Source organism: Rutilus rutilus, assembly GCF_951802725.1.
Source record: "Rutilus rutilus genome assembly, chromosome: 23".
Classification (NCBI taxonomy): domain Eukaryota; kingdom Metazoa; phylum Chordata; class Actinopteri; order Cypriniformes; family Leuciscidae; genus Rutilus; species Rutilus rutilus.
The window spans coordinates 28180379-28204440 of record NC_140233.1 but is presented as its reverse complement, the minus strand read 5'-3'; the positions used below and the strand labels follow the sequence as shown (position 1 = coordinate 28204440).

The following is a 24062-nucleotide window of genomic DNA, read 5'->3' as shown; positions in this document are numbered from 1 at the left end:
TTCAAAGGTTTGGGGTTCTTTTAACCCCCTGAGGTCGGCTATCGCGGCGATTCCTTAACAGTGAAAAAAAAATGTGCTTGTGTTATACATCAATTGATCCTGTTAAATGTGTATTATTTTTGTGTATACTCACAATAAAAACAAAGTGTTGTGCTTTTCGCCAAATAAAGAAAAATAACATGATGCGAGTTCTGCCTTCTCTCTGCCAGTGTAGTCCATTCTGAAACGCGTCCGAAAATGAACAATAACTCAGCAAATACTCAGTCAAACAGGCATACAGACACACAGGCATGAAGCTTGAATTCTCTTCTTTTATTATAAAAAAATATTCTCTGTTTATGTAATCTTTATGAAAAGAGAGAGATTTCAGTCGTTCTCATCTCAGCTCATTACGTTTTAATCTGACCCTGCCCACGGAGAGCGCGCGCTATTCAAACGCAAATGACTGAGGCAATCCATGCAAACTGTGAACGCCCCCATATCAGCTCGAGAAAACACATCAAGTTTATTCAGATCATTGTACTTGTTTACACTGTCTCGCAGCGCTGTGAGGAATAATAATAATGGAAAATGTAACTCAGAAGTGCGGGTATTTCGAGGAGCAACGGATGGAATACTGTAGTAAGTTTTTTTCATTCTCGAGTAAATCGCGTTTCTGTGTGAATGAATGAACGGCAGAGATGCGCTGTTTACCACAACTCGCAAAAAGACGGTTTAAATTTGAATTGCGTTTCTGTGTGTGAATGAATGATCCGCTTTTAGCAAACTGTATTGCTATACTGAGATGAGTAAAAATCGACTGAAATATGTTGAAATAAAAATGTATTTGTATAAGCAACGTATTAAACTGCAAATTAACATTTATATTCCTTATAATAAAAATGAAAGACCTATGTTACAGACATATGAAAGACAACATTTCGTTGACTAGTTTTGGATAGATTATACATTTTTACTGTAAAATATCTGCCACCTCAAATAAGCTTTTGTTTGCCAATTTTTGCTAATATGTTAAATATAGTATGTTTTGTCAATGTAGTCTATATTCAAAGTAATGAATCCTTAACTTTGAAATATGTATGATAAAATGTATACTTTAGTTTTTACAAAGAAAGATTACACTTGAATTGTTGTTGTAATTGTAACCTTTTTAATAAAAAAAATATATATATATTTACAAGGTAGATGTAAACAAATTTTAAAAGGTCAATATAAGCCTTTTCTTTAAATAATTTTTATTGTGTTTTATTATTGACAAATTTGGGGAGAGGATACATATTCCAAAACTGAAAATAAAGTATGAGAATTAACTGCACAATTTCTAGACATGTTTTCCTTGGATATTCATATATTTTAGATTCATTGCACACCAACTGAAATATTTCAGGTCTTTTATTGTTTTAATACTGATGATTTTGGCATACAGCTCATGAAAACCCAAAATTCCTGTCTCAAAAAATTAGCATATCATGAAAAGGTTCTCTAAACGAGCTATTAACCTAATCATCTGAATCAACTAATTAACTCTAAACACCTGCAGAAGATTCCTGAGGCTTTTAAAAACTCCCAACCTGGTTCATTACTCAAAACCACAATCATGGGTAAGACTGCTGACCAGAAGGCCATCATTGACACCCTCAAGCAAGAGGGTAAGACACAGAAAGAAATTTCTGAACGAATAGGCTGTTCCCAGAGTGCTGTATCAAGGCACCTCAGTGGGAAGTCTGTGGGAAGGAAAAAGTGTGGCAAAAAATGCTGCACAACGAGAAGAGGTGACCGGACCCTGAGGAAGATTGTGGAGAAGGACCGATTCCAGACCTTGGGGGACCTGCGGAAGCAGTGGACTGAGTCTGGAGTAGAAACATCCAGAGCCACCGTGCACAGGCGTGTGCAGGAAATGGGCTACAGGTGCCGCATTCCCCAGGTCAAGCCACTTTTGAACCAGAAACAGCGGCAGAAGCGCCTGACCTGGGCTACAGAGAAGCAGCACTGGAATTTTGCGTGTCATTCGGAAATCAAGGTGCCAGAGTCTGAAGGAAGAATGGGGAGAAGGAAATGCCAAAATTACTGAAGTCCAGTGTCAAGTACCCACAGTCAGTCATGGTCTGGGGTGCCATGTCAGCTGCTGGTGTTGGTCCACTGTGTTTTATCAAGGGCAGGGTCAATGCAGCTAGCTATCAGGAGATTTTGGAGCACTTCATGCTTCCATCTGCTGAAAAGCTTTATGGAGATGAAGATTTCATTCTTCAGCACGACCTGGCACCTGCTCACAGTGCCAAAACCACTGGTAAATGGTTTACTGACCATGGTATTACTGTGCTCAATTGGCCTGCCAACTCTCCTGACCTGAACCCCATAGAGGATCTGTGGGATATTGTGAAGAGAAAGTTGAGAGACGCAAGACCCAACACTCTGGATGAGCTTAAGGCCGCTATCGAAGCATCCTGGGCCTCCATAACACCTCAGCAGTGCCACAGGCTGATTGCCTCCATGCCACGCCGCATTGAAGCAGTCATTTCTGCAAAAGGATTCCCGACCAAGTATTGAGTGCATAACTGAACATAATTATTTGAAGGTTGACTTTTTTTGTATTAAAAACACTTTTCTTTTATTGGTCGGATGAAATATGCTAATTTATTGAGATAGGAATTTTGGGTTTTCATGAGCTGTATGCCAAAATCATCAGTATTAAAACAATAAAAGACCTGAAATATTTCAGTTGGTGTGCAATGAATCTAAAATATATGAAAGTTTAATTTTATTCATTACATTATGGAAAATAATGAACTTTATCACAATATGCTAATTTATTGAGAAGGACCTGAATATAAGATATATAAGAATGCTCTTGCATTCTTTCTTGTGGCTCAGTGACACACCTGAATGAATGGCTCATTAAGTATGCGGGCCCCATTGTCTCCTCAGGTGTAAACCACTCAATATGCATGATGGTGTTGGATTGTTGACGCCCCTTGCGCATATTGCCTTTACAAACAAAAAGTGTTTTACAAGATTTAAATCAATGTATTGTGTTATGTGAATGATTAGGGAGGATGATTTTCACATCATTTTGAAGAAAAAACTAGGCAACGACATCCATTAGTCAAAAGTCTTATTGACACATATTTAGTATGTGTTTTCTGGCCTTATTTCAGAAACTTTAGTTTTTAGTTTTTTTCAAAAACCATGCATAAACATTATTCTCTCAAAAATACAAACATGTACATTCATGTTGCTCACATATTATGGTAGCCCTGTTTGTGTTAAATAGAGTGTAATTACACCTTTGCCATTAATATGTTTATAAGCAACTGAAAAAAGCACAAATGTCAGGGCATGTCAGAACATCTCAAGGACCCCAAAAACCCCTCAGACCCCAGAGGGTTAAACCTGTTCACCAGACCGACCCAGTAATCAGAGATGAGCTCCTGTCCACTCTCTCCCATACACTCAAAGAGGCGTCTCGTCTCAGAGGGACATCTCTCTTCTTCACTGCACTGGCACTTGAGTCCTAGTTAATACAACAATAATCAATACATTATTTGTGTTGGTAAATTCACTACAACCCTGTAATGCCATCATTACTGTGGGTCTGTATTAGTTTATCTTTATTATTCATTATAATATAATAATAGTAATAACAATTGAGACTATTTAGAAAAAACTGTCTAATTAACAAACAAACAAACAAAATCACCCAGATAAGCAAGATAACTAAAAATCAAACTACTCAATTGATTAATATTGTACCTTTTAACTTTGTAACCACTTTAGCCCCGCCTGTATCAGCTCCAGCAACAAGTTATTGATGCGTTGACCAGTTGCTCCTCTTGGCACTCAAGAGCTCGAGGAGATTTGGGCTGTGCTTGTCCAGCTGTGACATAAACGTCCAGGGGAACCGCAGTACATCTCCAGAACTCCTCGTTCACCTGTAAGACAGCAAATGTTTGACTGTTATTTAAGGGGGTTTAAAGATTAGCAACATTTGAACTTTATGCAAAGCAAAAAAGTGAATCTACTATCTCATGTCCAAGACACAATTTCCCAAAAAGATTCTCAGAAGTGAGTAGTGTCAGGAAAAACTGAATGATAAGTCACTTAACTGGAATGGTTGGAAGAGGGCAGGCCATCTTTCCTTAAATTCTGCCACACCAGGAGACTTGGCAACACTTCCTTCAGTGGCACATTAATCTCCAACCGGCGATAATCACTCAGCTAGCTGTGGCTTCGTGTGTGTCCGTGCGTCTGTGTGTCCGTGAGTCCACTGCCAAACTCTGTCGAAGCCAAGACAATGCTTTTGAAGAAGTTACAAACACCTCTGAAACATTGAACTATCACACACAGACAGCATTACTTATTCAACGCACACACACGTAGATTTATACAGTATGAGCTCAAGTTAACAAACTGTTTGAGATAGAGCACATTCGAAGTTGGCGGTCGCAAAAGTTTGTAGGAAACAGAGCGATACTTTTGCAGATTGCGCAACACAAACACGTTAATTAGGGTAAAATCTAACTTTTAACAATACAAAGAGTTACTCACATGAGGTACGTGAAGTATAAATTATCCGGCTCTGTGGAAAACCCTGTTGGAATAAACTTCTGGAAGCTGGAACAGACGAGAGTGAAGGATTTGCCCGGGCTTGTTCTTCCGTTGCTGCAGGCGTGGGCGGGTCACGTCTTTTACGTCTGACATGTCTGATATAAACTTTTAAAATGAGCTTTATAAAATCAATTTATGGTGAAGTCCAATGAAATTAATTTTATTTTAGAAAATATTAAGTTACGAAAATATTCACACTTTTTACTTATTGATAACTAAAAAAAAACAAAGAAAGAAAAATAAATTAATTTATTGGAATAAATATAGTTTTTAAAATGAAGTCACATGGACAATAGCACTGAACGACTTGGACAAAAATGTCCGCATTGCAAAAAAATTTATCCCAGGGCCATTTAACTAACTTTAAGTTAACAGGCTTTCATTCTGTTGGCGAGGCTTCAAACCAAAGGCTTTTTTACCAGATGGTGCCATTTCTTCAGGTTTGGCCTATAAAGCAAATACTCACTTTATTCCTGTTTTCTGCTTCGGCATATTATTGAGCCAGTTGGATAAATTATGCAGCGATAATTGTGTGGGTGTGTTGGTATGGATGTCAGAGTGAGGTTTGTTTGTGTGTAATAAAAATAATTGTGTTTGTGTGTGTGCTTGTGTAGCAGATTGGGTATTTCCCTCCGTTACTCCCCCTGGTGGAGAATGGGAATAATCTCCCCATAGACTCAGCTGTGTCAGAAACCGGCTGGTTACTCATTATCATGATTGCACTTATAATAAAAGCGAGACACCCATAGCAGAGTTTGTTTAGCTGTTTCTGGTTATTCTCTTGCTGTCCCGTTTTCTGCCTTTTCCTGATGGAGTCGTGTAGTTTGGTTCGCTTATTTGTTCAGTCTCAGGTATGTGGATGGGTGTAAAGTGATAGGTGATTTAATTTATTTTGGTAACGCTTTAGATTACAGCCCGGAAAGTACTGCGTAATTAAAATGAAAGTACAGTGTAACTTTCGGTAATTACAGTGTACCTATAAAGTACTTACGTGTAAGTATAGGGGAACAATATGTAAAGTCTTGGGAATAAAGGGGTAACAACCAGGAAAATACTCCGTAATTAAAACGAAATTACAGTGTAACTTTCGGTAATTACAGTGTACCTATAAAGTGCGTACGTGTAAGTATAGAGGAATAATATGTAAAGTTTTGGGAATAAAGGGGTAACAACCAGGAAAATAACAAATTATTTAGGCAAATTATTTAGACTGTAAGTATTCCATGTAGTTACAGGATAAGTATGACATTGCGGGCTGTAAATTAAAGTGGTGCTTCTTACCCTCTTGTTTCATGTAGTTACAGGGTAAGTACAATAAAAACACATGTACACACACACAATCTGATATCACTTGGAAAACCTTTATTTGAAAAACAACTTATTTCAAAACAGATTTACAACATATTACACTTCTTATTTATTTAATTTATTATCATTTTTTTTAAATCAACTTTTCATTTCAAATTCTAAAGTCCTGACATAGAGTAGCATGTTTTGTCCTTTTTTGTTTCTCTTGCATGGCTTCCTCCTCCTCTTGGTCCTCCTCTTCTTTTTCTATCGTTCCACTGATTAGCCTAATCTTAAGGAGTCTTTTTCTATTCTGTATTATGTATTAAAAGAAAATACAGTACACCCAGGAATGTTCTCATAATTTACTCATCTTTTCGCTACCGACCAACTTTCACCAGCGAGTGCATGAGAGTCGGCTTCATAGGGGCGGCTTGAATGGCTTCGCGTTTGCTTTAAGCGTTCATTGCATTCTCGCGGGAGTTTGATGTGAAACGTGCTCGAGAACTGGTGTCTCTGTTCTTCTGCATGGTTTGTTTTTCATTATTATTATCTGTTATTGTTTGTATTTTGTTGTGAGCAATAATAAAAACATTTAAAAAAAAAAAAATTCAACATTGGTTTTTCGGTGCGCTTACGCTTTAAAGCCTCTGTTATACTCCAGTTTGGACGCGTACACGACAGCTGCGCACAGCTCGGACGCGGACAACTTGTATTTATACTTTCTCTCAACCCTCTCATGAACGCGCAGGTGACAGTTGGTCGGAAGCGATAGTCTACAGTTTAAAAATTTAAAATATTTGGTATTTTTCTTACAAACGCTTATCATTTCACTTCAGAAGAGGAACAAGAGGAGGAGGAAACCAAGCAAGAGAAACAAAGTGCTGTAAATCCGTTTTGAAATAAGTTGTTTTTCAAATAAAGTTTTCCGAGTGATATCAGATTGTGTGTGTGTACATGTGTTTTTATTGTACTTACCCTGTAACTACATGAAACAAGAGGGTAAGAAACACCACTTTAATTTACAGCCCGCAATGTCATACTTACCCTGTAACTACATGGAACAAGAGGGTAAGAAACACCACTTTAATTTACAGCCCGCAATGTCATACTTACCCTGTAACTACATGAAACAAGAGGGTAAGAAGCACCACTTTAATTTACAGCCCGCAATGTCATACTTACCCTGTAACTACATGGAACAAGAGGGTAAGAAACACCACTTTAATTTACAGCCCGCAATGTCATACTTACCCTGTAACTACATGGAACAAGAGTATATTTTCCCAGCATTTAAAAAAAAAAAAAAGTTGCAATAGTTTTACTTGCCTTGAAACTTAATCAGTGCACCTTTGCAATAATAACAAATTAGCCTATAAATGCACTGATATGTACCCCGTAATTTAAAAAAAGCCTTTATGTATTTTTATACACTATTATTACAAAAAGGTGCAGTGTATGTACTCGCTAAATTGCTCCCAATATTCTAAAATACTTAGTCTAAATAATTTGCCTAAATAATTTGTTATTTTCCTGGTTGTTACCCCTTTATTCCCAAAACTTTACATATTATTCCTCTATACTTACACGTACGCACTTTATAGGTACACTGTAATTACCGAAAGTTACACTGTACTTTCATTTTAATTACGCAGTACTTTCCGGGCTGTAATCTAAAGCGTTACCTTTATTTTTTGTTTAATGTTGGTGTGTAACCTAAAGCCTGTTCTGCAGTTGATACAGTGCAGTGAGGGCATGTTGCAGCATGCAGTCGTTTTGTACACATTGTCCTGATGCAGTGAGTATGATCTCTTTGGGGGATTCTTTTGATTTAAAAAAAATGCTTAAATCTCACTGTTGTGAATGTGTGCGCAGGTTGGGGGGCGTGCCTAACGGCGTGCTTCCAGCTCAGAGCCGTGTAAGTGCATCTGTAATCAGAAGGATACACGGACCCAAACTACGCTGCTGTTTTTGTCTCCCTTATAAATTTGCTTTCTTTATTTATTTTTATGGAATCTGTAACTTAAGTGGGTTCTCTCTGGGACATCTGAAAGGGGGTAATTTGGCCCACCTCCATTTGGGGTGCAGTGTTAAACACACTTGAGTGTGGACTTGTTTCATTGCCTTTGTAGTGTGGGACACTAACGTGTGGGTGTAGTGAGTGATTACTTACAAGGTGGGTCAGAGATTCTTCTCCTGTTAATGTCTTCGATTAACCCCCAGTCTTTGTTTTTTTTTGTTTTTCTTTCTTTATTTTTATTTTAATTTAATTGTATTTTAAATGCCTTCCTTTTTGTACTAACATGTAGGTCATTAAGAGGTAAATGTTTGGAAGGTATTTATTAGTGAATGTGTTTTCCAATGTGAGAAGATTTTGTAATAAATTGTTGTGTTTTTAATTGTCAGAACCGTCTCAGTCCTCTTTGCCAAAGAAACGAACCTGTGTTGTCTGAGTATATCCTTGGGCGAAAGTCCCAAGGTGGCGTAGTTGGCTACATTGAAAATCTTATTAGTTTATTTCATGTGAACTTCCTTGCTGTCTAGCTTTGCTCTCGCGTCCCCCACTCTGCCACACTTGTAGTATTTGAGAGAAAAAAAAAAATCCAGGACTGCGCCCAAACGTATCGGTTACCTAACGTAACCTCTGTTCTCTCTAGAAGAGGGAACTAGTATTGCATAAGTAGCTTATGCTGCGGGAAAGTAATCTTTTCTCGAGATATGAAGCCAAATAATTATCCTTAATTTGTAATAATCTTGTCAACGCAGTGCAGCAGCATGCAGGCATTCTAGCGTGCCCATTGGCTGCCCTGCGGCAACTGCAGCAGCCTATGACTGAGCCCTTGACGTGACGTCACAGCCCGTGAAAAGGGGTGTGGCTTAGCGTATATAATGCCGAGGATTCAACCTGAGGAAGCCGGCCGCCTTCAGCCATCCCTGCCTGCTTCGCTATCCGGCGATTATATCCTTTACTTGCTCTGTGTTTTTTGTGTGTTTGTGTGCTCGCCCCGCAACACTTTATCTAAAAGAGCAAAAAGTGTAACGTACACCTCTGTTTCACAGCAGAGAAGAACTGCTTCACTCGGAGTGACATCTCATTACATCAAGTACATGATACGACATGATACAAACCTATGCCTGTATCAAATCAAATATATTAATGTGTTTCAAGTTTTTAATTAATGATTTCTTGACATTTTTTAAAAAGATTTGTGATTTTTTTACTGCTCTCTGAGTATTATATCATGATGATTTTCTCTATGATTCTGTACCATTGTTGCAGAAAAAAATGTTTTGTGGCTGTAGGATTACAAATTTAAGAATATATTTTAGATCTGCTGATCCTACTTCCTTACATAACATCACATAAAAAAACTAAGGTGAACTATACTGTATTGGGCATTCAAGGTGAGCATGAGGGCATCCATTTACTGATGAGATTTAACAGTTTCCTGTGAAGGGGTTTTGTTAGTCTTTGATCTTTCTACTAAGAGTTGAACTGTGTGAATGTTACATAGTCTTAGTTCTCGTGACCATTTGATGTTTATACAATTTGGGGGGTACCATTATCTCAGTTGGGGGTAATTGCCTCTATTGTCTTTAGAAAAAGATTTAGTAGTCTTCCCTAGGGCTGTGTGTAAGGTCAGCACTTTTAAGGACAGCACACTGAAATGCCTACAAGATACCATGTAAAGTTACATTAGTTAGAGATTGTTGGACGAACCGCAGCCACGCTCAATAAAGAAGAACTTCTGTTTGAACGCGATCCCAGCGTCTCCTGGTCTGCTTTGAAGAAGGAAAAAGTTCCCAACAGGGCGGGGGAGGGAAAATGATCAATAAATCAATAAAATGTTCCCAAATGAGCCAAAAAACGATGTGGAATAATTGTTATCATGTGCCATCAAAATGTTTTGCAGAGGGTTAATATATATTAATGTCTTTAAATCAATAGTTTCCTCATCAGTTGTTAAATAAGTGCAATGTAAATATTAATAATGACTGAATCAATATGTATGATTCTGTCAATAGACTCTTCAGAAATGTGTGTATAATAGCTTGGCATTTCTCAACATGAGGAAGTTGTTTGATAATGTGTTTGTGACTGATCTACAGTCTTCAGGATAATGATTTAAATAGAGAGAGTCACTTTGCATTGTCAGCACATGCTTCAGTGCTCTGAGAGTGTTTATAGTGCTGTGAGTTTAACACTTCATGACTGAGAGCAGAACACACTCTTCATCATCACACAAGACTAAACTACAGCAATGAACACAATCAACATCTTCATCTGGACCATTGCACTGTTTGCTCAAGGTTTGTGTAATACAGCTTTTATAATGAATATTAATTCTCTTAAAATGTGAAATGTATAAATTTTTTATTTTTGTTTGTGTATTCTTTCAGAGTGTAGAGGACAGATCACTGTAACTCAGAGTCCATCAATAACAGCAGTTCAACCAGGAGAAGAAGTCAGAATAAACTGTAAAACCAGCAGTAATGTGCGTGTGTGGAGTGTTTATCATTTATTAGCCTGGTACTCACAGAAACCTGGAGAAGCTCCTAAACTCCTCATATATTATGCATCAACCCGTAATACTGGAACTTCATCTAGATTCAGTGGCAGTGGATCTGGCAGTGATTTTACTCTGACCATCAGTGGAGTCCAGACTGAAGATACAGGAGATTATTACTGTCAGAGTAGACACTATATCAGCAGTCAGTATGTGTTCACACAGTGATAAAGAGTCGTACAAAAACCTCTGTCAGTCAGACGTCACAGTGACTGCACTGATACAGCTGAGAGAAACTGCAGCTGCTGATGGAGGATCACACACTACACAATATCAAACCTTTCACAGACTTTATTATGATGCAAGTAAACATGTAACATATAATCTTATATCCCTTACTAAAATGGACCAAAAATTTGCAGAAAATGTGAGTGGTGTTTGTCCCTGTAAAACATTCCACTTCAATGTAATCTAACTGTAGGAAAGTCAATCACTTCAATTGCATTTATGAGATGTTAAGTAATTATTATGAGAAAATGTCTCATTATTATGACTTAAAGAATCATATTTTTTTACTCAACCATGGCGGAAACGTGCTTCAATACTTGACTGTAGATACAACTTACTGTATATTCATGTCACTTTAACATAGCGATCACATGAATATACAGCTACAAATGATCTCACTAAAAACCCGTCAGTCATGAATGATCACGTCTGATTGCTGATCTCTGATTGGCTAAAAGTGTGTTCTCGTCAGCGATGTCATCACCAACACCAGTGGACTCTGCGGTGGGCCGGTGTGTTTACACATCATGATGACTGATTTTATGGACTACATGCAAATTTGATTTTCGTTTTTTAACCAGTTAATCTATAAAATGTAGGTGTTTGAAAACCGCCAAACCAATTATTACCAGACAATCAAACTCAATATTCAGAAACTTGACAAATCTGGCAGCACTGGCTTCATTACGTCACTAGGGGGCGATGATCTCTGTGAACCCATGAACCACTGGCTATTTCATTTTACCTGATCTCAGATCAGTTTGTTAAATATTAATGTTTATTGGCACATTTTTATAATAAAAAAGGAGTTGTGGTTAAAAGTGTCTAATTGGTCTGATTACCAAGCTCTCCATAAAACAAACAAAACAAGCCCTACAATTTAATAAACTAACACATTATTATAAAGACATTTCATATTTACTGGTATTAGATGATTTGGGAATTACATTGAATAAAAACTGATAAAATAAAAATTTGAACTTTCAATAAAAACTGTTTTCATGCTGAGTTTTCGCTGTTCTGACCAGCGTGTGAGAGCCTCGAAACAGTGAATCATTTTGCAAAGCAATTGGTTCAATGGTTTCTAAAAGCTTTGTTTTAGAAACAGGAAAGTTATCAATGACGCAAACAGAGTTCAGTTTGGCTGTAAAGCTGCTCTAAAAAGAAAAGTGTCATTGTTCAGCTGAATTCAGTTCAGTGTTGATTCAGTTCTGTTCAATAACTGTATAAAGTATATCAATTATAAAAATAGTTCATTTTCATTATTAAGCAGCTCTGCAGAAAACCGTGATGTCATCGTCCAGCTCAGTTCAGTTCTCATATAATGGTGTCAATGCAGGAGATCATGAATATTAAGAAGAAGTGTCCTCAACTAAGCAAGCCAGAGGCGACAGTGGCAAGAACCCAAACTCCACCAGAGACAGAATGGAGAAAGAAAAACAGGCTCCGTCTGGGTCAGTTCTCCTCTGGCCAAACAACGAACATGGTGTGTGTTAGGACTCCAGGCCGCTTCACAAGTCAGACTGTGGACTGATATCATTCAGAGTATTTTATTCAGCTCCTGCTTGAAGATTGGAAAAGATTACATGAAGGTAAAAGTTCTGCTTATGTTGAATCATACTTTTGACCTGTTTTACAGGTGTAGCGGGACATTGAGAGGGAAAGCAACCTCTAAAGATGTAGCTGACTACGCCACCCTGTTAACCAGGGAAATATCAATACTCATGAGTTTAACAAAGGACACACAGGAGCGTGGTTCTCGAAAGGAGGGCCTGAGATGTGGATACTAAAGATACAAAAGCTTTATTTCAATCAAGCAATAATCTTAAAAACATTAAAAGACTGTAGGACCAGGTTAACATATACAAACATTGAAGACACTAATAAAAAAGGCAGAGGCTTACCAATGGCAGGGAAACTAGTTTAAAAATGATAAATTGATCATTAATAAATTATGAAAATACAATTGTTAAACACATTATATATATGCTTATAAATCAAGAATAAAGCATTTATAGCCGTATTTATAAACTGCTTATTAATGTCTATAAATGCTTTATAAATTATGAATTAACTGTTTACTAATGCTTAATTAATGATTAATAGCGTGCAGTTATTATAAAGTGTTACCGAACTGCATGCGGGAGAGCAGGTGTCACACAAAACACATGAACCTGACGAGCGAGTTTGTCACGGGAGAAACCAGGACTGTTACGTGCCTCCCCAGTCTAGGGGGTCAGGGAGGCAGTAACATGGAAATTACTAAAGAGTTGGCAACCAAGAACTCTCATCTCCTGTCCCACCACTCTACAAAGAAAAATCACACTGATTTTTGTAACACTCAAGAATGACTTTATTCAGTCCAAAGTACAAAAAAGAGGGGAAAGCATCAATAGGCTTCAGGAGGGGGACAAGGCCAAAACAACAAACCTAAAGTTCTAACCTTTTTTGTAGGGGGTATACTTTCTTAACCTTTCAAAGCAAGATTCAAAATAAATGACAAAGTTCTTACCTTACTCCCTCTCTAACCAAACACAGGAGATAACATGGACATGAACAAAAATGGCATCCACCTCCCTACGGCTTCCCAAATTATCTAGATCAAAATTTTATAAAATTAAAATCAAAAGTTATAAATGTTTTAAACTCAAGGCTCTTTCAGTAGTCAAATGAAGTTACGGAAACTTAGCTCAACTGCAGTACAAGTCTGCTTAGGTCAACAACAACAAGTAACCAACAAGTTAGAATCAACAATGAGAACTTTAGCACACATGCTAAAACCGTGAGGCAGGAGAAGACAGTCTTGGCAGCCTGGAGTCAAAAAGGAGCTCAGCAAACTGGGTTTTCCTCTCCAGTTTTATCCACAAGCCTTCTCAACCAAGAGCCAATCGGTCACAACCAGGAGATGATTGTAATTGGTGTCAGCTGGTCTTCATTTGCACTCAGGATAGACAAAGCAGCAGCATCAAATAGTGTTGCCCCGCAGACTTCACTGAACGCACGGTATCCCAGAACACAGACTATTCCTCCTAAAATTTAAACATAAAATTACATACAACATAACTATAAATGAACGCTGCACAATAGCGGTAGTTCCATGTACCTTCATTTCATAGCCAGTCGCAAATCCAGGTCTCACACACACACACACACACACAGAAGGGTTTCACCATGTCAACAAAGCACGGGACTGCAGGACGAACATGTGGAGGGAAAATGGCAGCCGCCAACAACCCACCGCAATAAAGCTATAAACCAAAATAACTGTTACATAAAATCATGCATCTATGTGCTAACTAGTTAGCCAAACAACACATACCTCAAAGCGGAAGGGATGAAAACAAAGAGAATGGGCGGTCCCCGAATCCCCTTTTATACGCTCCCTCACAGTATACGATTGGACACTAAATTACCCAAGGGCATTAGGTTAATTAGAAACGAAACTCTGTACGTCCCACCACACAGGGTTTCACAGCATTGCACACTATAACCAATCACACATGATCTGTTGAGATGCAATGGCCAATCAGAGGCATCAAGATTAGTAATCGCTGAAACACCAGAGTTTTGTTATAAGACAAAAAGACTGTTATATCATTAAAAGACTGTAGGACCAGGTTACAAACATTGAAGACGCTAATAAAAAAGGCAGAGGCTTACCAATGGCAGGGAAACTAGTTTAATGAGCACAAGACTCCTATATCACAATCTTACCACCCTGTGCACAGGTCTCACCACAACACACACACATCAATAAGGTCAAGCATGAACACACAGCACTCCATGACCAAATCCCACCACCGCACGCGAGGGCCTACCAGCGGCCTGCCCTGAAGCCTCGGCTCCTGCAACGAAAGACCAGATTAACAAAATGATCTCCAAATAAACCAAAGAAATTACAACAAGAACACTTGAAACATAAAAAGTTACAAAAAAACGAATGAAAAACATTTAATTATTGATGTGCGTGTGTTGTGGTGAGACCTGTGCACAGGGTGGTAAGATTGTGATATAGGAGCCTTACTAATCTTGATGCCTCTGATTGGCCATTGCATCTCAACAGATCGTGTGCGATTGGTTATAGTGTGCAATGCTGTGAAACCCTGTGTGGTGGGACGTACAGAGTTTCGTTTCTAATTAACCTAATGCTCTTGGGTAACACCAGAGTTGTGTTCAGTGCGCGAGCTGAACTCTACATTCTGGCTGAATTCTGCTCTCTCACGAATACTCTCATCATAAACCCATAAACAGGTTTGGTGATTGTGCTCTTGAGAGCGTCGAAACTAATATAAATAGGTTTTTCTATTTACAACGTATTTTTGCTGCGTTGAGCAATGTAGCCAATCACAAACATATCTGATTTCTTAAACGCAATGGCCAATCAGACATGTTTAAGTTAGAATAAAAAACGTCAGAGTTTTTGTCCAGTGCTGAGATCTGCACACTCAAATCCTCTCGTTATAATTTAACTTGTAACAAAAAAGTGTAGACATTATGTAGGATAAATAAGATATTCATTGTACAGTCAGCTTAATCGATTAGCAGAACTTTGTGAGATCGCGATGAATTAAGATGAGTGACAGCTTAGTGCTTATAAGGGAGAGCTTTTATGTAAGCAATAAGGTACAAGCGGCTAGTGCTGAATCGTGAATAAGTCACGGCTGAAGGGCGAGCGCCTGCAACCACTTCAACCGTGACTTATTCACCGCACAGCACTAGCCTCGGGTACCTTATTGCTTTTAGAAAACGGTTATCACACAATACAAATATTAAAGCCAAAAAATATGTATCAATGCAACTTTCATGAAGTAAAATCAGTAAAAGCCTTCCTTCTGCTGGAAAAAATAGTCCCTGACCGTAAACAGCAACAGAAGTTACATTATTTCGCCATCAGATGGCGGCAAAGAATGTCTTTTTTAGTGAGTCAGTCAGTAGAGAAGACTTTTATATTGAAAGGACTGAAACTTGTGAACACGGAGAAGCAAGACGCAACTGACAAATGACTAACGTGTCATGGCACGGGAAAACCCCTTGACTGTTAAAAGGACAAGATATCTCAGACATTCAAAAGGATTCATTATTACGAATATTACTGACCTAAAGGAAAATGCTATATCTACTGTAAATGCAGGAACACTCGCTTACTCGATCTCTCACAATACTGTACTCTATAAGCTTCAATGAACAATATCAATGAGAGCTAGTGGTCGACCGTTATATCGCCGATATTTGGATTTTTTTAGATATCGGCATCTGCCGATAAATCTTTCCGTTTGACCGATATATTTCAAAACAGTTTGTGACTGTGCATTAGCGCTTTTTTCCACTGACGCGAACAGAGCGAGCGTTAATGAACTGAATACACTCGCTCTGCTCCGCCCAGCACCGTAAGACCAGCCACTCAAGTGAAGCAGACATCTGACAGACACAGTAAATGACCAATCAGCATTCGCTTTCTAACCTGCCGCTACATTGTGTTACACACAAAAACACTGTACATAAAATGTATGTAATTGCACATACTATTTTTGTTAGGGTCCGGGTGAGGAAGGAGACAAGCCAAGTGAAGTACCAAAATAACAAAGGTTTCTTTAACAGGAGGTAACTCAAAACAAACAAGAAACAGTGTGCTGGTGCACAAACAATAACCGACACAGACATGAGTGAGAAGGGGAACTAAATACACACACAGATGAACACAAGACAGGTGATGCAGATAATGATGATGATGAACAGGTGGGTAATGAAGGGAGTGAGTTCAGGTGTGGAAACAAGGAGGATTCTGGGAACTGTAGTGAGCAGGACGAAGACAGACGGTGAATGTGACATTACTCCCCCCCTCCCCGAAGGCGCGTCCTCGCGCTGTATAAAATCCTAAGGGGTGGGAGGGTGGGCGCCCTGGAGGCAGATGAAGGCGTGGTTGCCCAGGACAGGAAGCCTCCAGGGCGGAGCTGGCTGCTCGGGGAACCAGGGCAGAACAGGCTGTGGGCGTGACCACGGCGGAGCTGTCGGACCCTTGGGCATCCATAGCGGAGAAGACCCCGGAGGCAGATAAAGGCATGGTTGCCCAAGACAAGAAGCCTCCAGGGCGGAGCTGGCTGCTCGGGAACCAGAGTAGAGCAGGCTGTGGGCGTGGCCACGGCGGAGCTGTCGGACCTTTCGGGCGGCCATGGTGGTGCGGACCCTTCAGGTGGCCATGGCGGTGCGGACCCCTCAGGTGGCCATGGCGGTGCGGACCCCTCGAGTGACCGTGGCCCCTTGAGTGGCCAGGACGGAGCTCTATGGCCCCCCCCAAAAAAATTTTTGGGGAAAGTCCCGGGTTTTAACACTGGACAGGAAGAGACAGGGGGCGAAAGCGGCTCTGGGCTGGACAGGACCAGTGATGAAGACGGCTCTGGGCTGGACAGGACCAGCCGCGAAGAGGGCTCTGAGCTGGACAGGACCAGCGGTGAAAACGCCTTTGGGAAGACTGGCTCTGGCTCTTGCTTGACCGGGCAGCCGACTCGGAACTGGACTCGGAACTGGACTCGGAACTGGACTCGGAACTGGACTCGGAACTGGACTCGGAACTGGACTCTCTGGGCCAACAACTGTCTCAGGCTCGGCGGGCATGACGCGAACTGCCTTGTCTTCGGCAGATCTGGCGTGAAGTGCGGGCTCGGCTGGACTCGGAACTGGATCTGGCCTCTCTGGGCCAACAACTGTCTCAGGCTCGGCGGGCATGACGCGAACTGCCTTGGCTTCGGCAGATCTGACGTGAAGTGCGGGCTCGGCTGGACTCGGAACTGGATCTGGCCTCTCTGGGCCAACAACTGTCTCAGGCTCGGCGGGCATGACGTGAACTGCCTTAGCTTCGGCAGATCTGGCGTGAATTGCGGGCTCGGCTGGACTGGCGACAAGTGCAGGCTCGGCTGGACTGACATGAAGTGCAGGCTCGGCTGGACTGGAGTGAAGTGCAGGCTCGGCTGGACTGGCGTGAAGTGCAGGCTCGGCTGGACTGGCGTGAAGTGCAGGCTCGGCTGGACTGGCGTGAAGTGCAGGCTCGGCTGGACTGGAGTGAAGTGCAGGCTCGGCTGGACTGGCGTGAAGTGCAGGCTCGGCTGGACTGGCGTGAAGTGCAGGCTCGGCTGGACTGGCGTGAAGTGCAGGCTCGGCTGGACTGGCGTGAAGTGCAGGCTCGGCTGGACTGGCGTGATGCAACAGATCGTGGCTATCCCGAGCCCAAGCCGCGATCTGTCCAGTGAGCTCCCAGCTCATGATGTGGTCGGTTATTCTGTTAGGGTCCGGGTGAGGAAGGAGACAAGCCAAGTGAAGTACCAAAATAACAAAGGTTTCTTTAACAGGAGGTAACTCAAAACAATCAAGAAACAGTGTGCTGGTGCACAAACAATAACCAACACAGACATGAGTGAGAAGGGGAACTAAATACACACACAGATGAACACAAGACAGGTGATGCAGATAATGATGATGATGAATATATAAATGTAATGAATTATTATTATTATTATTATGAACAGGTGGGTAATGAAGGGAGTGAGTTCAGGTGTGGAAACAAGGAGGATTCTGGGAACTGTAGTGAGCAGGACGAAGACAGACGGTGAATGTGACAATTTTGTCATTAATTTATGAATATTGTTTAGATTGGTTCATTAATGATAAATGTTATTTGTAACCTGCAGTAAGCAGCAGTAATTATTTATGTGACTGAAAAAATGACTGTAAATATTTAAGCAGACAAGTAGCTGCACTAAAACTTTATTTATTGAAGTGTTACCTTACCTTATTGTTTACATTTTAATTTCTTAGTAAATATATTTATTGTAAAAAGAATATTGCATAAATATTATGTACAATAAATGTTCATTTAGTTCCACCAATATTCTTTATGTTTCTCATTTACTGTATTCACATGTATTGTATCAGCCAGATTGCTTTCTCAATATCGGCATCGGCCATTAAAAATCCCATATCGGTCGACCACTAAAGAGAACATAATATTATATGTTCAACATATTATGTTAACGTTGCTAAGAGTGGTTGCTAGGGGTGTTGTGTAGTGATAGTGTAGCAGTCATAGCCGTGTTTTATCCTTTAATCATGAATAAAACACAGCTATTGACCAATCAGAATCAAGGACTGGAACTAACCGTTTTATAAGCATACTGAATACTCTGCAACCTATTCAAGACAGAGAACTTGTGCTGCATTATTATCATGTTGATTTATAGAAAGAGCAAAAGACAAGCAGGTTGACACGTACCATCTTCAATGATGAGCTTTTTCGTCTTTTGTTTGGACATGTTAACTTACAAATCATCTTGACCAGAGACGTAAACTATCCTGCAGACTGTAACTGCTAAATAACTGAGCTCAACATTACAAGAGAAGAAGTACTGAATAAAGTAAAAAGTATTCAAAGTAAACGGTTCCGTGTAATTATTGTCAATGTCGATTATTCTGTTATAAACCTGAATTCGTTACTGTATTTAAGAAATGACAATACTAATCTACAGGAGTTCCCACGGGTCTGCTTCTGTCCGACAGTGAGCGGTTTTTCTACAGGGAACATGTACAACATCGCCACCTATTGACGTGGAAGACACGAGTATTGGGTTGGAAAAGGGTTCATGTTTGGTTATGAGAAATGTTGACTCGTGCTGCATATTATTTTTTATATTAAATATTAAAAACAATAAAAAACTAATAATAACATCTTAATACCCTAATTGTCAACACATGTGCATGTGTACTGTAATTGTACAACGTAACAAGAATTGACAAGATTTTGCAAACATAAGTTTGGCCAACAATACACATGCATTTTCTTGTATAGCAAGTAAAACTTACTGGCCTTTTTGGGCGATAACCCATTCAGAATTTGAAGAAAACGTATGTTTTGCTGCATTGGGTAAGGCAATGGTTAGGCTATTTATTATTCAAACTGGCCTCCATGCCAGATCACGCATATGCTTGCCTGTTCAAATTATAGTGGTTTGTGAACGTAACCCCTTTAATAATAATAGCGTTTATCCTGTGTAGGTTGTTGATAGATGACACGTAACTATTTCATGACATTCTATTTAAATGTGTTTTTTATAGAGGAATGGCATCTAGCCTTACCCTAGAGCTGGTTCCCCCTCCACCTCTGACTATAATCCTCAGAATGCACACACTAGAAGATTCGTCTGGACCGCGAGACCACACACACCTGTTCAACATTTTCACAGTGAGACAAGGGGCCCTATCTTGCACCCAGCGCAATTGACTTCGTACACCGATGCATGTTTCATTACTATTTTGCACCCACGCAAAGCGCGCTTTTCCCTCCACAGAAGCACGTCGCTAAACTAGGGAATGAACTTGCGCTCCCTGGGCGGTTCAGCGCAAAAAAGGAGGCGTGTTCCGGCGCAAACAATCCCTGGTGCTATTTTACTGTTCCATAAAACAATTGCGCCACTGGCCAGAAAAAACCTAGTCTAAAGTCAGTGGCGCGTTGCGCATGTTATTCATATGCTATTTTAAGGGCGCATTGGCCATAATCAGTGTAGCGTGTGCACAACACACATACTTTGATTCTCTCATCTACACAGAAGCAGCAGTTTTCATTTTTGCAAATCATACATTAAGAGAGTGGTTATATGTGGTTGCTAAGGTATTTGACTGCTGTTGCTAAGGTGTTATGTTTGGTTGCTAAGTAGTTCGGGGTGGTTGCTAGGGTGGTCTGGGTGGTTGCTAGGGTGTTCCTGGTGGTTGCTAAGTTGATTATATGTGGTTGCTAAGGTGTTTGACTGCTGTTGCTAAGGTGTTATGTTTGGTTGCTAGGGTGTTCCTGGTGGTTGCTAAGGTGATTATATGTGGTTGCTAAGGTGTTTGACTGCTGTTGCTAAGGTGTTATGTTTGGTTGCTAAGTAGTTCGGGTTGGTTGCTAGGGTGGTCTGGGTGGTTGCTAGGGTGTTCCTGGTGGTTGCTAAGGTGATTATATATGGTTTCTAAGGTGTTTGACTTCTGTTGCTAAGGTGTTATGTTTGGTTGCTAAGTAGTTCGGCTTGGTTGCTAGGGAGGTCTGGGTGGTTGCTAGGGTGTTCCTGGTGGTTGCTAAGGTGATTATATGTGGTTTCTAAGGTGTTTGACTGCTGTTGCTAAGGTGTTATGTTTGGTTGCTAAGTAGTTCAGGGTGGTTGCTAGGGAGGTCTGGGTGATTGCTAGGGTGTTCCTGGTGGTTGCTAAGGTGATTATATGTGGTTGCTAAGGTGTTTGACTGCTGTTGCTAAGGTGTTATGTTTGGTTGCTAAGTAGTTCAGGGTGGTTGCTAGGGAGGTCTGGGTGATTGCTAGGGTGTTCCTGGTGGTTGCTAAGGTGATTATATGTGATTGCTAAGGTGTTTGACTGCTGTTGCTAAGGTATTGTGATTGGTTGCTAGGGTGGTCTGGGTGGTTGCTAGGGTGTTCCTGGTGGTTGCTAGGCTGTTTTTGGTGGTTGCTAAGGTGATTATATGTGGTTGCTAAGGTGTTTGACTCTTGTTGCCAAGGTGTTATGTTTGGTTGCTAATTTGTTCTTGTTAGTTGCTAGGGTGTTTTGGGGGTTTACTATGGTGGTCTGGGTGGTTGCTAAGGTGATTATAATTCTAACCGGAAATTGACATATAGCTCCGCCCAGGAAGCTGTCAGCCACATGAACTATGTATCTTTCGAAAGGGTATGTTCTCACGTTTTCAAATAGTCTAGTCCCATGTCTGTGCTATGTACGGGTCATGCGATATTGACCGTCAAAATTTTAACCGGAAGTGAACGTATATCTCCGCCCAGGAAGTGGTGAGCGACACATAATTGGTGCCATTCGAAAGGGTTTGCTTTCCCCGTTCCAATGAGTGTAAATGCATGTATGTTGTATGTTCGGTTAATGAGATATTGACCGTCAAACTTTTAACCGGAAGTGGCCATATCTCCTAACTAGAAGAACGGAATGAAGCATGCGAGGGGTTAAAAGAAAGGTCCGGATGAGGCCTTTAAGATGACACTAGATGTATGTGTTTCTGAGCTTTGGGGGCGGAGCTATGGGACATAATATATTTGTGTATTCAAAAATTATCTCGGTCTAGGAAAGTCGCAACTGTTTGTAATAGGGGTTATGCGGAACGCCCAACGTTCTAACCGGAAAACGGGTATAAACATTTCCGGTTTGCATTACTGTACGCATCTGCAGCGGTAGGTTATCTCTGAGGTAACTTATATTGCGCTTTTTTTAGAATACAATTCTTATTTCTGTTTTAATAAAAATGTCACGAATGCTTAAGTATCAGAAAAAAATTTTTTATAAAAAAAAAAATGCAGTCTTCATTTGATTGTTTTAATCGTCTGCAAGCAAATATAAGAGGTTAAACTACTATGATAGCATACAAGTCTAAACTAACTTACTGATAGTTAGCTAACTCTACATCGGGTGCCATTAGCAAAAGCTACATATACTAACTTACATACCTTCATAATCATGAATAAATGAGGAGGCGTAAAACTTAAATCCTTTATTTAACGGAGTACTCGGGGCTCTGGAAGTCCGTTTGGCAATACGAAGTACATCTGAAATGGATAGAATGGGTAGCTCCTGTAAACACCGGCTATAAAAGGTCGCCATTCCTACGTTGTGTTTACCTCAGTAGCTGACGACCGGAAGTAGTTATATCTGTTTTGTAGAACCCGGAAGTATGTTGCGCATAACCCCTATTGGTGTCATTTTAAAGGTCTCTGAGAGTGCTTTCCAATGATACCTGTTTGTGTCGCTGCGACCTTCCCAGGCCGAGATACATTTTTGAAACATGAATATATTTTGTCCCATAGCTCCGCCCAGGAAGCTGTTCATTCGAAAGGGTTTTCTCAGACCTTTCCAAAGAGTCTACTCTTATGTCTTTGTGATGTAGGAGTCGTGAGATATTGGCACTCCGCCCAGGAAGCAGTCAGCGACATAAATTAGGTATCATTCAAAAGGATTTTATCAGACTTTTCCAAAGAGTCTACTCTGATGCCGCTGCTATGTAGGAGTCATGAGATATCGACACCCTAAATGTTAACCGGAAGTGGACGTATCTCCTAATTAGAAATGCGCATTGAATCATGAGAGGTGTTAAAAGAAAGGTATTCGTGAGGCCTTTAATATGACACCACCCGTTTGTCGTTTTGAGCTTTGGGGGCGGAGCTATGGGGCCTAATATATTTGTGTATCCAAAAACTATCTCGGTCTAGGGAAGTCGCAACGACTGATTGGTGTCATTGGAAAGGACTCTGAGAGTGCTTTCCAATGACGCCTCGTTTGTGTCGCCGCGACCTTTCTAGACCGAGATACATTTTTGAAACAGAATATATTTTGTCCCATAGCTCCGCCCAGGAAGCTGTCAGCGACATAAACCAGACATCATTCGAAAGGGTTTTCTCAGACCTTTCCAAAGAGTCTACTCTGATGTCTGTGGTATGTAGGGGTCCTGAGATATTGACCCTCTAAATTTAACCGGAAATGGCCATATCTCCTAACTAGAAGGTCGCATTGAAGCATGGGAGGGGTTAATAGTAAGGTCTGGATGAGGCCTTTAAGATGAGACCAGATGCATGTCGTTCTGAGCTTTGAAGGTGGAACCATGACATAGTGTTTCTTCATACTAATTATTTAGTAAAATGTCTGTTATAAATCAAAAATAATCGAAATTTCGGCAAATTTTGCTGGGGTCACATGACCACTGTTATGTCACTACTAGATCAGTAGTAAAAATCTGAATTGGTATGTTCTGTGATTTTTAAAGGCCGGTTTTTTTATCAAAAGTTGTAATTATTGTGTAATTACTATGGTAAACAATCGAAATTTCGGCAAATTTTGCTGGGGTCACATGACCTCTGTTATGTCACTACTAGATCAGTAGTTAAAATCTGAATTGGTATGTTCTGTGATTTTTAAAGAGCATTTTTTTATTCAAAGTTGTAATTATTCAGTGATCATACATTAACAACTCATTTTTACCCCAAATTTATTATTATATGGGTAATTATGATTTTTTGGAACATTAAAATTCATTGTATGACCATTAAAACCTATTGAAAATTAATAAAATGCATATTTTTTGGTTAAACTGAACTGAGTTTGAAGACTGTGGGAATGACAGTTGTTTTTTTCTTTGTTTACAAACAACGTCTGGTTTAGCAGGGTCACAGACTGCAGCTGCTTTGTTGGTGTGAGGAGACTGAATAGGGAGGTTGTGTGGTTGTATTCAGAGCAAATTGGAAAAATTACATTGCATTATGGCCAAGTCAGTGCTTTACGAGGCAGGGAGCGTGAACACAGACAATGTTGTGTCTGCTGTTGCAGGTTTTCCTGAAATGGAGGATTTTT

The 24062-nt window shown here is 40.2% G+C and overlaps 1 protein-coding gene across 1 annotated transcript in view; it reads left to right on the top strand.

The window, feature by feature from the left end:
* The window catches only part of LOC311283110 (uncharacterized protein), a 790474-nt gene that overhangs the window by 58640 nt on the left and 707772 nt on the right, over positions 1–24062 (top strand). The window lies entirely within an intron of this gene.